Genomic DNA, 13,239 nt, shown 5'->3' on the forward strand with positions numbered 1-13,239 from the left:
AAAGGCATCCTTTCCGTTGGTACCAATCAGCAATATCTTCGCTGAAATCAATGGATCCACATCAGTTTAGGTGAGGAGTTAATAGGACCAACATGAAAAGCTGCATCATGCAATCTTTAGCTTGTGCTCCAGCACCTGGAGTTAGAGGACACTGCACATTTGTATTCATGGCCAGAAAAGCTCTGGCCATACATCACAGAAGCCTGTTCTGGCCTTTTCAGTTTTCTAGCTCTGAAATGCTGCATTCAGTGATAAACAGGCCTGCTGCTTACTCACTTTTGGTAGTTTCTCACAATTTGTTCTCTTCAGCAAATGGATTTGCTCAGCAGCATCACCGTTCTTTGTAAAGGTAAAATGTGTGGGAATAGTTATTAAAGTGTCCAGAAAAGTCCCAGATGTGAGGAAGCGGTTGTATGTCCCCATACACGTCTGGTAGCTTTATCAATTGCTCACACAACACATTGCTTCTCCTTACAGATAGTACATTCTTAGTCCCTTGTGGCTTTTATAATGAAGTCCCTACATCCTGAGTGATCTGCAGGTTGCGGGAATCACTTAAGTGCTATATCACTTTTACACTCCGTATTCATTGCTGTTTAGGTTTCATCTGTCGTTACAGAAGATGAAGTACTTGTTGCTGAAATGTGTAGAAGATAATATGAAAACAACACCTTCACATCTACTCTTGGACTCTGTTTGGCTCCCTTGCAGATCTGATGTAAAAGGCAAGGCTGGTTACACATTTCCAGGAGGAATTCTTCATCTACTTTGCCATGGAAATCCAGTACAATTCCCTAACAGGTTATGGGCTGTAGCTGCTCCACTGCAAAATGGCTGATCTGGTGATAAAAGTTCATCAAACCTTTGTAAGCCCTGAAAAGATACCTTGTTGTTTATTCCATACTACTGCTAAGGATGTGTTTCTCTACTGTCCTTGAGGTTGTTGTAGATGAAGAATGAAATAAGACCAGAACCATGATTCCCCAGACCATTATGGAAATGGGTAGACGGCAAGGATGAGGCTGAGTAAATGTACAAGAGTGTAAGTAGTTCCAGCTGAAAGGCAAGGATGGAGAATCACTATTTCTAAGAAAAAATTATTAGCATAACTTCTTTTTTTAACTCCCCCTGCAAGTAGAAGCCTGCATATATTTTGGTCTAATTGTTTGGTCTTACTGATCTAATTTTGCTTGTCAGTTTAGTGAACTCCAAGCACCAGAATCTTCCCCAAAACTACAAGTCCAAGAGTTTCTATGCCCAGCAAAAACGATTGAATTGGTGACTAAAACCATTGTCTGTAAATTTGACAATGTTTCATCAAAAAATGCTTGAAAGATGGTCCATTGCACAGAACATTGCTTTCTCTTTCTGCTCTCTCTCTCACACTTCTTACCTCTGTTTCTAATCAACATGATTCCCAGTCTGAAAAATTAGGAACCAGATTTCAGAAAGCTGTCAGTCTGCAGATCTCAGGTGTGGGTTGTCCAACCTGCCTTTGTGGCTGCAAGCACACGGACCATCTGGATTCATATTTGCATTCCAAGACATGGGGATGCTTTGACCTGGGCACTCAGGTGAGAGGATGAGGAACATGGTACAAAATCCTCAGAGGATGAAAGACAGCAGAGCTGATTTGTATCTACATCTTCCGCATTTTAATGCAGAGCGTCGTGCTGCTGTGTGGGGTCAGGAGAGTGACTGGAAATAATCCAAGAAGAGCGTCTCAGACACAAGGTAGCAGAAGAAACAGCAGCCAGCAGAGCCCTGGCACAGAGAGGTTCCCTCTCTACCTGCGTGCAAACACACCATTTACACAGGAGGCAGGAGCACAAGGTGCTGGGTGATGGATTCCAGTCCTTAAGGGTGTTTGATGGTAGTATAACCTGCAGGAAAAGCTTGAATAATGTATGAAATTATTCAATAATTAATAAAAGTAATCAGAAACACTCCACTGAAAACTAGCTTTGTAAATAGTTTCTCACCATTCTTTTTCTGTTTCCTTATTTTGGTCAGTGGGATACATTTGAAACACGATGGCAGCAGTGCCTCCATTTTGATTTAGCACCTCTCTGATGACGTTTGACTATGGGGGAATAGATGTGAGGGGTTCACTTATTGCCAGGCAATAGCTGTTGCCATTACAGGTGTGTGGAAAAAAGTGAAATCTGTCGCAGGAAGCCAAGCAGATGACTTGGCAAGCAAGCAGTTAGCATGGGGTGATGAAAGAGGGAGTGACTGTATTCACCGAAGAGCTGAGCCACCCAGTGCCACTGCGCTCACCTCTGTGTGAGCACAGACTTAGGAAGGAAAGGATGGACAGTTGTTCTTGGTGGTCTGCCTCCCTCAGTTCTACTGCTAGTGCACACCCGACCTGCATCTTGTCGCAGAGGGTGTTGATTGGGAAAATCCTGTGCAAATCACACTGGACCATTCCCTCACCTGCAAATTACTCCACAGTGCAAGGGGATCTGAGAGGGATCTCCATGTGTGGGGAGGAAGGAGAGAGTTACTCATGTATGTGCACATATGGACAGTTACTGGAAGGAGAAAACAAAGCGACTTTGTAATTATGAGGTTTTTTGAGATATGTGTGTCATGTTTTCTTTCACTATTCCCCATCCCACCTACCCTGCAAGCCCCATCAGGAAGACTTGGAGATGCCTGGATGTCAAAGTGTAGCCTGTACCCAGGGAAGAGCAGTCTTCACGTGGACTGCTGAAGTAAAAGGAGTTTCAGGTTTGTATCACTGCGGTACCTGTACAACCATGGTTTGAATATGCACATAAACTCCCCACACTGGTGAGTGCCCCTTCCCCTTCCCATCACTTACAGTACCACCTTTGTCCCTTTGGGCCGGGCTTGTGGCCTCCTCTGCGGAGATCCCTCATCAAGGGCACTCCAGGCTGCAGCAAACATGCTAACCTACACTCCTTCAGGCAGGCAACGTAGGAGCCCTTTGTCATTTAGCATGGCTGAACTTGGCTAAAATTCATCAGGGTGAGTTGTGCCTGACCTTGGTTTCCAGAGGAAATCATGAAGGTGTTATTAATTGTAAGAAAATACTGGTAGAAACACACCCCAAGTTATTTTTGTTTTTCTTCGCTTACCCATAAGCTCAACAGTGGATTTTGGTAAAGAGCCTTTCTACTGTTCTTTAACAACACATTCAACAAATGTGGCATCTGCTGGGGTGAAGCGGATGTGATAATTTGTGCCACTGACGAATGTGTGACATTTGTTAATGGCAGGGAAAGAAATACAGGTTGTGCCAATGTCTAACACAGAATTTTGTTGAATATTTTATATCATCCAAGGTTAAGAGTTAAGAGCCAGATGCCCAGCAGGTCGGATTGTAATGGCCCCATCTGTCTCATAACAAGAGCTATTGATCAGTTATTAGTCATAGCTCGTAGGGGTCTGTCACAAAGATACCACTGGCAGCAGAGCTCACCGTTGAGATTTGCTGCAGTCGGATAGCGCTGGGGTTAATGGGAGAGTTTCTCTCCAACATCTGGATGCTGAGAACCAAACACTGCGCTGGGACAAACACTGGCAGCTCCCATGGCATCACTGGTGGCAGGTCCCAGTTCTCCCAACCAAACTCTGTTTGGTACGTAATGTAGGCCTTTGCTTTTTATATTAATTCAAAACTGTCCAGTACATCTGTTCTCTCCCGAAAATATACTGTGGTTCTGTCTGCAGCTGGGAAGGAAGATCCATCAGTTTTTCAGTGGTTTCTAGGCTTTTACAGGGTGTTAAATCTCTGTGACACTTTTGCATCACCTATGTCTGAAGTCATTATGAGGTGTGCACACCAATACAGTAGGCTACTGCCATGATTTCTTAGATCCTGTGTGGTCTGTATCTATCTGAAGAAAGACAGACACTTAAACTGGTGCCTACAGTTTCTGGCGTGCGTAAGACATTCTGGGGACTGCCTGCTATCCATAGGTAGTAGGTTATCTTCATGTCTTGTAAGACATCGCTAGAACCTTGTTAGATGTAGCTAGCCAACAGAAGTCGGGAGCATGATTCCTCATGGCTTAGACTGGCTATCAAAAAGCCACAGACTTTTTGTCTGAAGGCCTGACAGGTCTCCTTTGTACAGAAGAGACCTAAACATGTAGGTCTGTCAGGACTGATGCTGTGGTTTAATGCCTCTGCAAGTGCTCGCTCACATCTCTTCCCCAGTGGACTGGGCAGGAGAATGGAAAAAAATCTTGTGGGTTGAGAGAAAGACAGTTTAATAGAATAGCAAAGGAAGATAATAATAACAACAACAAAACAAACAACAATAATCATAATTCAAGTGATGCACAAATGCAGTTGCTCACCACATGTGGAAGTGAATAAAAACCAACCCGATGCCCAGTCTGTTTCCAAGCAGTGATCCTGCCTCCTGGCTAGCTTCCCCAGTTATATATGGAGCGTGACATTATATGGTAGGGAATATCCCTTTGGCCAGTCTGGGTCAGCTTTATCAGTCTACAGTTTCAACACACCATTGGTTTTGCTGTGGATCAACCATCTTTAGCTTTCTAAGATTATAATGTTCTATTTTACATTATTATTGGAAAAATTCAAATCCTTGATCTGTTCCTTTTCCTTCTTCATCTTAACAAATATGTTCACTAGGTAGAAGAAAGCTCTGTGTGTAGGGCCTGACAATCCATAGTTCCTCCAGCTGAAGAACTTACACCTTGCACCAGTCTTTATCTTGCAGTCTTCTTTGTCTCACTAAACAGTGTGAGAGCTCTCAGGAAGTCCTAGAAAGATGGTGGTTAAGGTGTCCATCATCATGTCTCCTAACACTGGTGCCCACACTCTGTTCCACACAGACTGAGGTATGCTCTCTCTCGCTTTATATTTCAGAGGTGGTACATGTCCAAGAAAGAGCTGGACATCTTTACCTTCAAGAGTCACAGCTTTCCACCATCCCTGCTCAGCCTGTGTGGAAAGAGATGAAGGAAAGTGCTGCAAAATTCCTGCATTCCCTTTGGGGAAGGGCTTTCTTCTCGTGATGAGTGATGGGCTGCATCGTTTTCGCTGGCACTAATAACATTTGGCTAGTGAGTAACTTCTTGGTGTATTACTGTGTTCACAACATATTTGTTTGCTGCTTACCTGTAGGCGCTGATATAATCAGAAAGAAGAAAAGGGTTGTACCCTATCACTGGATATTTTAAAGGATATTAGAAATACATGTCAGGATCAACAGAGGCTGAACCTGTTTGGGGACAAAAGGGTGCATCAGATCCATCTTTGTCAGCCCTTTCTGTTCCTCAGACCACCAAGTATCACCCTGCACTATATTTTCACAATGGTTTTAATTTCAAAATGGACTAGGTTTTGAAAGCTGATGTTTTCACTTTTTCCATTTTTTTGCTTGCTACTCCTGCATGTCTGTGCAGGAGGTGGGGGAAGAGTCTGTGTGATTTTTTAAGTTCTCAATTTGTTTTTTCACATTCTGATGTCTTGGAAACCCCTAGGGGCTGCTGTTTTGAGGAACCTTCCCATACATTTCTCTGATGCAGTGGCAGGAGATAACTGGCGTGCAAGGTGTTATGAAGAGATAATTGAGGCGACAGTAGCCAATCTTTGCTAATGACGACACATTTCAGCTTATCCAGGCACAGCATCCTCCTAAGCATGCAGACACACACAGCCTCAGAAGTGTCAGCTGGGGCCACTTGCTCCTTGGGAGGTAACATGCTAATGTGTGGTATGTCTCACATTGCTGACTGCTCCTCACACTGTTTCATCTGTCCCCATGTTTGAAGGTCCAGTCTTGGTTTGCTGACTGTTAGATCTCTGCTGACACTTCCTATTTCCTTTATCTTACCCCTCACTTCAAATCCCAAGTGCACCACCCCCCACTAGCTGCTGATTTGAAAAGAAATGCACCCAAAGCCGTGAGACTGACATTATTTTGCATTCTTGGTGCCTCCAAAGCATTTCGAGATCCTCTGATGAAAGTCATTACATAAATGCAAAGCATTGTATTGTTAAAAGTTTAAATCATGAGAGATTTTGAATACATATTTTTGTGACTCAGTCATGAATAATCACAATTTGCATATAATATTTTCCTGTACTCAGCATACCCTCCTCACATAATCCTTCTGATTTGTGCTGCTGTAATAGCTCTAAACCTGAATTACAGAAGCATCTGTGGATCACCTTGCTGTTAACTTGGTGATGAGTAATGTTGATATACCTATCGGCAGGAATAGTTGACAATTGTTTGTAATGAGCATGGAGGAAACCCATAATCAGAGGAGACATTTCTCCGTTGATGAACAAGTGCATCCATTTTGCTTGCTTTGTATCCAAAGCTATAGTGGCTGTCTAACATGAATATTATTTCCTTGTACTTATTACTGCAGTGCCAAGGGATGAGCTAATATTGGGGCTTTGCTTAATAAGGCCCTGGTTAAATACTGAGAAATAGGCAGTGATGCCCCAGTGCACTTATGGTCTTAAAGAGCAGAACAGGCACCCAGTGAGAAGGTATAAAATGCAAGCATTAATGGAAAGTGATAAGCAATTCTCTGTCTTTGAAGTATCTTTGTTTGCAAAGCACAGCTTAATTTTTCTGGGAAACTCTATGCTATTTACCCAATCAGCTCCTTAGCTGCCATTTTCTGGTTTCCCCTGAATAAATCGGCCAGGTTACAGCGGCAGTCCTGCAGACTCCCAGCTCTGGGAGAGGAGCTGAAATGCCTGCAGCAGCCTGCCTGTGCCCACACCTATAGACCACTGTCCAGTGAACTGGAAATCCAGAGTCCAACTCCACACACTTGTCCTAGACATATAGGGATGTAAATCTGCCATTGTATATTGGATATTGCAGGCAAAACCCTGTTGTCCGTTTTGCCTTCAGAAAGGGACATGACCAGAGTTAGGACCTTCGTGGCCAGGAGAAGCTCTGGGCCTGCCATGCTGCTTTCCATAACAAACCCCTGCTGTCATTTGAAAGTCTTTGCAATGTGTCCTCTCAGTGGGAGAGGAAATAGGCTCCTGAATATGATACAACCTATGGCTCCTTTCATTATGGTGGATTTTAGCTGGGGTGACTTCCTGCCTGGGGGAACAAATGTTTACTCTTGAGTAAAAGAATTGCCTTGCAACAAAGCTGTTTTACCAGATGCTGGTTAGCCCCATCCCTCTAATGCACGTGAATATATTCTCATAATGTTCATTTTTGCTGGAATAATCCAGCATCAGCTACGCTGACAATCCCACATGGAGCTATTCAGAGCAGCTAAGGGCTGTTTTGGGTCCCACAGCAAACAGGCTGGTTCTCTTCCCCCTTTTTCCTTCCTTCTCCATCCTATGAGTTAACCCAGTGCTGAGCTCCCCCTCTCCCCAGCCCTATTGGTGGTGGGGGTGCAGAGGCATTTGCTGGGGTGCAACTCCAGAATCCCAGGGCATTCATCCCTGCCCTCTGTGTTGTTTCTGTTGGGCTTTGGCAGTCCTGCTCTGAGCGTGCATTAGTCCTTTTCAATTTTATGGTGCTGGAGCATGATTAGCTCTCCACTAGTACAGGTCTCATGCTCCTCATCTTCTCAAATGTAACTCAGTCATCAGGCTTCTTCCCAAGCATCTCATATGAACAGTTATTGGATCCCATTTCGCTGTTTGAATCTGGAAGCTGAACTCACCACTGCCAGATTGGAAAATAAGCTACCACACAGCTTATACCACACAGAGAATAATTGCACCAGGATGATTTTGGTTGGAATTACTTGGGGTAAGCTGACAAATTCTCTGGGTGCATTTTCACGCACTAGCTTCAGTGGGGTAACCTGCCTGCAGTGAGCCACCTGCGTGCGGAGGCTGGCAGGGGCCTTCAGCTCTGCTAACATCCTCTGCCTCCCACAGTTCAAACTCATTTCTGTAACTAGCTTGAGTGCAAGAAAAGACTGATTCTCCTCTCTTCGCAACCTGTTTTAGGTAGAACCAGGTTTTAGGCAAGTTTTAGCTTTGAATCATAGAATCATAGAACACCAGGTTGGAAGGGACCTCAAGGATCACCTGGTTCAACCCTTCTTGGCACAAGCACGGTCTTTGCTTGATTCACGCAGAGAGTTCTGGTGACCACCACCAGAGCCCACTGGCACCTAAAGGGTGTGAAACTCCATCAGCAACAGGTACTCTGCATAATTTCCTTTTGGAAGGGGGGAAAATTTGTGTCCAAAAGCTTTGTCCAGTATCAGCCATCTGCTTTCAAGAACATTTCTCTTTGTGCTATTTCCAGTCTGAACTGGGGATGAGGTTTAGCCTTTTTCAGATACTCATTCACGCTTCCATTTCATTTGTTTAAATTACACTCATCCATCTTGTCCATCAATACGTTGCCTTGCTTACCACAATGATAACAAACTCCTGCACCCATAACACTTTGGTCCATAACTTCTCTCACATAAATATGCTCATTAACTTTTCTACAGGATGACTTGCATGAGGAAGATGACATATGTGCTCGTTGGTAGGATGATAAGAGTCTGAGGTAATTGGATTAGCTGTAATAGAAAAATGGGTGAGCTGTGGGGATGGAATTCACCCAGGACTGATTTGGAGCAGAGAATATTCGAGTGCTGCAAATCTGATAGCAAATGCTGCTTGTTTAGATGGCAGTTCAGGGGGCTTTGGAAGTGTATATCTAACACTGAATCTGTGTATCATCTATAGGACCATGCACCCACAGATGCTTGCATACAGTATTCTTTGATGAAAGAGGGGCCCTGATTAATACATTTATTCAGGCTAAGAAACCTATAGGAATTTTACCACATTTCACAATCCACTAAAAATAACCACCCTAAAATTCTGAAGCAGTGATGTATTCTGCCTTCTCTCTCCTCCTTACCTTTAGCTCTCAAATCTGGAACCATCCCTGCTCCCTCCATGCCATCCCAGTGGCATCAGTCAGAGACACTGCTTGTAGGGAATCCTGTATGTTTAATTATGTGGGAGGTTCCTTAGAGCTAGCTCAAAAAAGTACAGTATTGACCTTTAAACCAAGAAAGGACATTTAGAACCATTTTTTTACAGAAGTCTTAAATAATGTTATTCTTCCAGAAGGCTGGCTGCAGAAAGATAGACCTAGGGTAAGTCACACATACTGTATACACACCTGTGACTCGTACACATCAACTGGACAAGGTGAACTTGCTCTGTTCTTTTGACCTGTGAGGACCAACAGTGCCCTGTGTCAAAATTTAAAGCCTCTGCTTTGTTCTCCATGTCCCTTTTCCCCTCTCCAATGACTTGCTCCTACTCCTGTTGACAAAAAATTCAGCTTTCCTACTGATCTCCTTCCTGGACCAGAGATAATTATTGCCCACAGTGGTCTCCAGGACCTGCATGTGGCTCATGGAGACCTGAAGTTTCTTGTTCAACCTTGTCAAAGGTGACCCAAGAGTCAGTTCTTCGGGGCCTCTCAACAGCTGAACTCAGCCACCATTGCAACGATGTCTGCTCAGGGCTGTGTTACCAGTGATGGAGCTGTTATTTTCAAACCCTCTTTACCCTGTTTCACTTTCATTCAATTTATAGTTGTCTCTGATAGTTGAGATAAATGTGGATTTTATTTTATGAGCGAGCATGGAGTTCATTTGCAGGGTATTTATTGCTCCAGCCACATAGAGGAGATAAATCACCCTTGAAAGAAAATGTCCTGTTGCATGCAATGGGATCAGTAAGTTTGTCTAACTCTTTAAAAGTTCCCATTTAATCTCTGCCTGGAGTTAAATCCTGTGAAACTAGGACTGTGCAGTAAAAATGCAGTAAGCAATACACAGGACAGGCAATAGCACAAGAAATAAGTTCATGCTGCCTACCTCTTTCAGGGGTGCTCACCCCTCACCTCTTTCCACAAGCTGTTAAGCTTTTATTCCATGCTCAGTGGAGCCAAATATAACATGCCCACACCCCTCTCTTGAATGGAATAAATTCATTTATTTATATATTTACTTACATAGCTACATATTGAGGTATTTGTTTTAAAACAACCCACTCAGCTGAAATGGCTCTCCACATACAAGGATCAAGATTTCCAAAGACAGCTAATGATTTTGAGCAGTATTGTTGAGTGCTCAGCCAAGGACAACAACGTTAACTTCGCTGAGATTTTTGGGATAAAAAACAAAACAGTGATGAGTCCATTCACCAAAACATTTTTGTGAATATCATTTATGCCTTCTGTATTACACCAGGTCAGTACCAGTCTGACTGCTTGCATTTTCAGATAATTTTCCACCCAAGCACACCTGAATCTACCCATTTCTCTATTTCAGCATCGCCTGTGAGGTAGCTAGATATACATTGACATCTCAATCTGGCTAGAATTGGCCATTTTGGACTTGCTTTATACTAAAAACTTTATTTTATTCTCTATTATCAACCAATCTATTCTTTGTGCTTGTGCTGTAGTCAGTTTTGGTGTTAATTTAGGAGTGTCAGAAACAAATGTGCCTTGTTACCTTGCTTAGTAAATGTAGTAAGAGACCCAGTTCTGGGTCATCCAGAATGGCAACTTCATCCATGACCTGTATGTTCATGTATTTGGCTTTTGCACTTTGCAGTCTGTACTAACTGCGACATACTTTCATGCAAAAAATAGTTGCTGTTACTGCTTCATGGCATCCAACAACTGCATGGAGCTGTTGCTATGCGTATAAGACTTTCCATTATAATGCTAAGTAAACACAAGTTTTCAAATAAGCTTAACAGATCACTTTTATTTGTCAGCAGTTTACAATGGGAACCCCATGATCTTTTTATTTATAAAATGTGTTATGTCTCCAATCCTGGGTATTGAAATACTGGAGAAAAACTGGTGTTTATTTTCAGACATTTGTTCATTCAACTGCTTTTGATGAATACCCCAAAATGTCATGTTTGATTTAGCTTTCAGCTTCTCACAGAAAACCTGCCTGTTCCAAGGGGACCTGTTGGATTAAATTAAATAACCATTAGATGAGGGGGTTGTTTCACTGTGATTTAGCAAAGCAGAGCAGGCTTCTTCTGCAGCTCAGAAGAATAAGAATCAATCCCCTGCTTGCCCCAGCACTGTGCCCATTCATACGTCTGGGTATTTATGGACACCATACACACTTGCAAAGAAGAGAATACTGTAACCTTATTGCTCAATGCATACACATTTGAGATGGGTATCATTTCAGCCTCTCTCTGCTCAGCAGACCAACTGGAGAAGTCTGCTAGTTTACCAGATAGGACAAATAGCTGAACACAGGAACTGAACTGCACTGATAACCATCGTAGACCCAAACCTCTGATGTGCTTATGCTAAAAGCCAGGAGAGAAAGGCCCCCTTCTAAAATAAAACAAAGCAGAAAACAGAACAAGTATGAGCTGAAGTGATAAATTATAGAGGGCTTCATGTGGAGAAATCAAATAAATCTCTCTAAATATTTTTAGCATGCTCACTTTTCTTTCAGTAGCTCCACAGGAGGTTCAGTGGTCTCACCTGGCATCTTATTAACACTGCACTGATTGGTGAGTGTGCAGGAATGGAGCAGCGCTGGCATCTTGGTTAATCATGTCTTCTAGGAAATTGTGAAAAACAGGTGATACTTCACAAATGGCGAGCTGAGCTGGTCAATAAATCTAACACTGTTATGGATCATAGCTATAAGTGAGTTTTCAAATGTTCCCAACCGCATGTAGAATCTGTATTATTCAGGGCTCTGATCACAATCTTTGCTGCAAATGAAAAATGGAGTTCTCCTGCGTTTGAGCTCGCTTACTTTCCTTTCATTTGCACCTTTTACTTGAGCTCTTCTTTGGATCCTAATATTTCAGAAGACTATTTTTGATCAATACAATCCTTCTGCAGTGCCTAGTGATTTCCTTATTTTGAACTAAAAAGCTCTTTCATAAGCAATTCCCTATGGAAATGTTCCTTTTAGTCTTATGCGCTACTTGGATTTTTCCTCAGGGATGGAATGTTATTTTTTTTTCTTTTAATTCTCTTTAAACTGCTGACACTAATGCTCTCTATAAAACTAGTTGTGGGCCCTGCTCTGTATCTCATATATGTTTGGGATTAATGAGAATTTATTATCATGTGGTCCTAAAGCAGCTTTTTCATAAGTCTTGAGTACACTCTCCTGTCAGGTGAGTGCTGATTATATATCATAGGAAAAAAAGGGGTTTAAAAATAGATCCAAGAGTGAGAAAAATCTGAAGGCTTGAGATGTACAGTTAGGAGAAACAAGACTGTGAGGAATTTGCAGCAAGAGAAAAATCTTAGTTCCCACAGAGGATGCTTGAGTGGATGATGCTGTTTCTTCTGAATGGGAGAAGCTGTGGAGGTGACCCAGCACTGCCTGACACCGTGATGGCCAGATGAAGCGGGGCGTCTGAGCTCGCCTCCCACCAAAATACAGGACTTGGAATCTGGGATTTTAATTCCAATCAACAGGGTTTGGGACATTCACAGCAGAAACCAGAGTCAGACACTCAGAGGGCTCAATGCATAGGCACACATACTGCATGCATAAATATACATGATCTTTTGTAAAATGCATCAAGCTCAAAAATCCACCCTTTGAATCAGGCTCTTTTCAGGCACCCCAAATCAGACATCTAAATATGGAAACAACCCCAAACCTAATCCGTTTTAAATGCGTTGGCTTGGCATTTCCACTGCTTTTGGAAGAGGTATGTAAACTCACAAAGAGGTATTTCTTGCTTGGCACTTGAAGTGATTTCAAAGGCAATCACTCACTGAAGAGAAGAAAAAGAAAGTATACTACTTCTCAGTGATCTCTAAAACACACAAGTAAAAGAGAAGTCTTTGTGTTATATGAAGGGGAAAATATCAGAGGTTAAAGATGCAGGTCACAGAGAAAAATGCATTTCAGTGGAAAAAGAAAGGTTATTCTAAATACTGTCATCCTAAAATTGGTATTAGTCACCACAAGCTTGGGATCTGTTCAGAATTTATAACCTTGATAACTTCAAGTACAGCAAAATATATATAAGTGGATCAATTTTTAATATGTGTAACTGCAAATCTGACAGAGATAAACCCTTCAATGAATCACAGGCTCAACTTCTTGTTTGAAGTTAACAGTCATTTCATTAGACTTGACTTCAAAAAAACACCTGCCATGATTTAATGTTATAAATAATGATCTATTCAAATTGCTCACTGAAAATGTATTATTTAAAGATGCACTTTAAACGTAAGCAAATGTAAGCAAGTTG

The sequence above is a fragment of the Grus americana genome, chromosome 5, assembly GCF_028858705.1.
Source record: "Grus americana isolate bGruAme1 chromosome 5, bGruAme1.mat, whole genome shotgun sequence".
Classification (NCBI taxonomy): Eukaryota; Metazoa; Chordata; class Aves; order Gruiformes; family Gruidae; genus Grus; species Grus americana.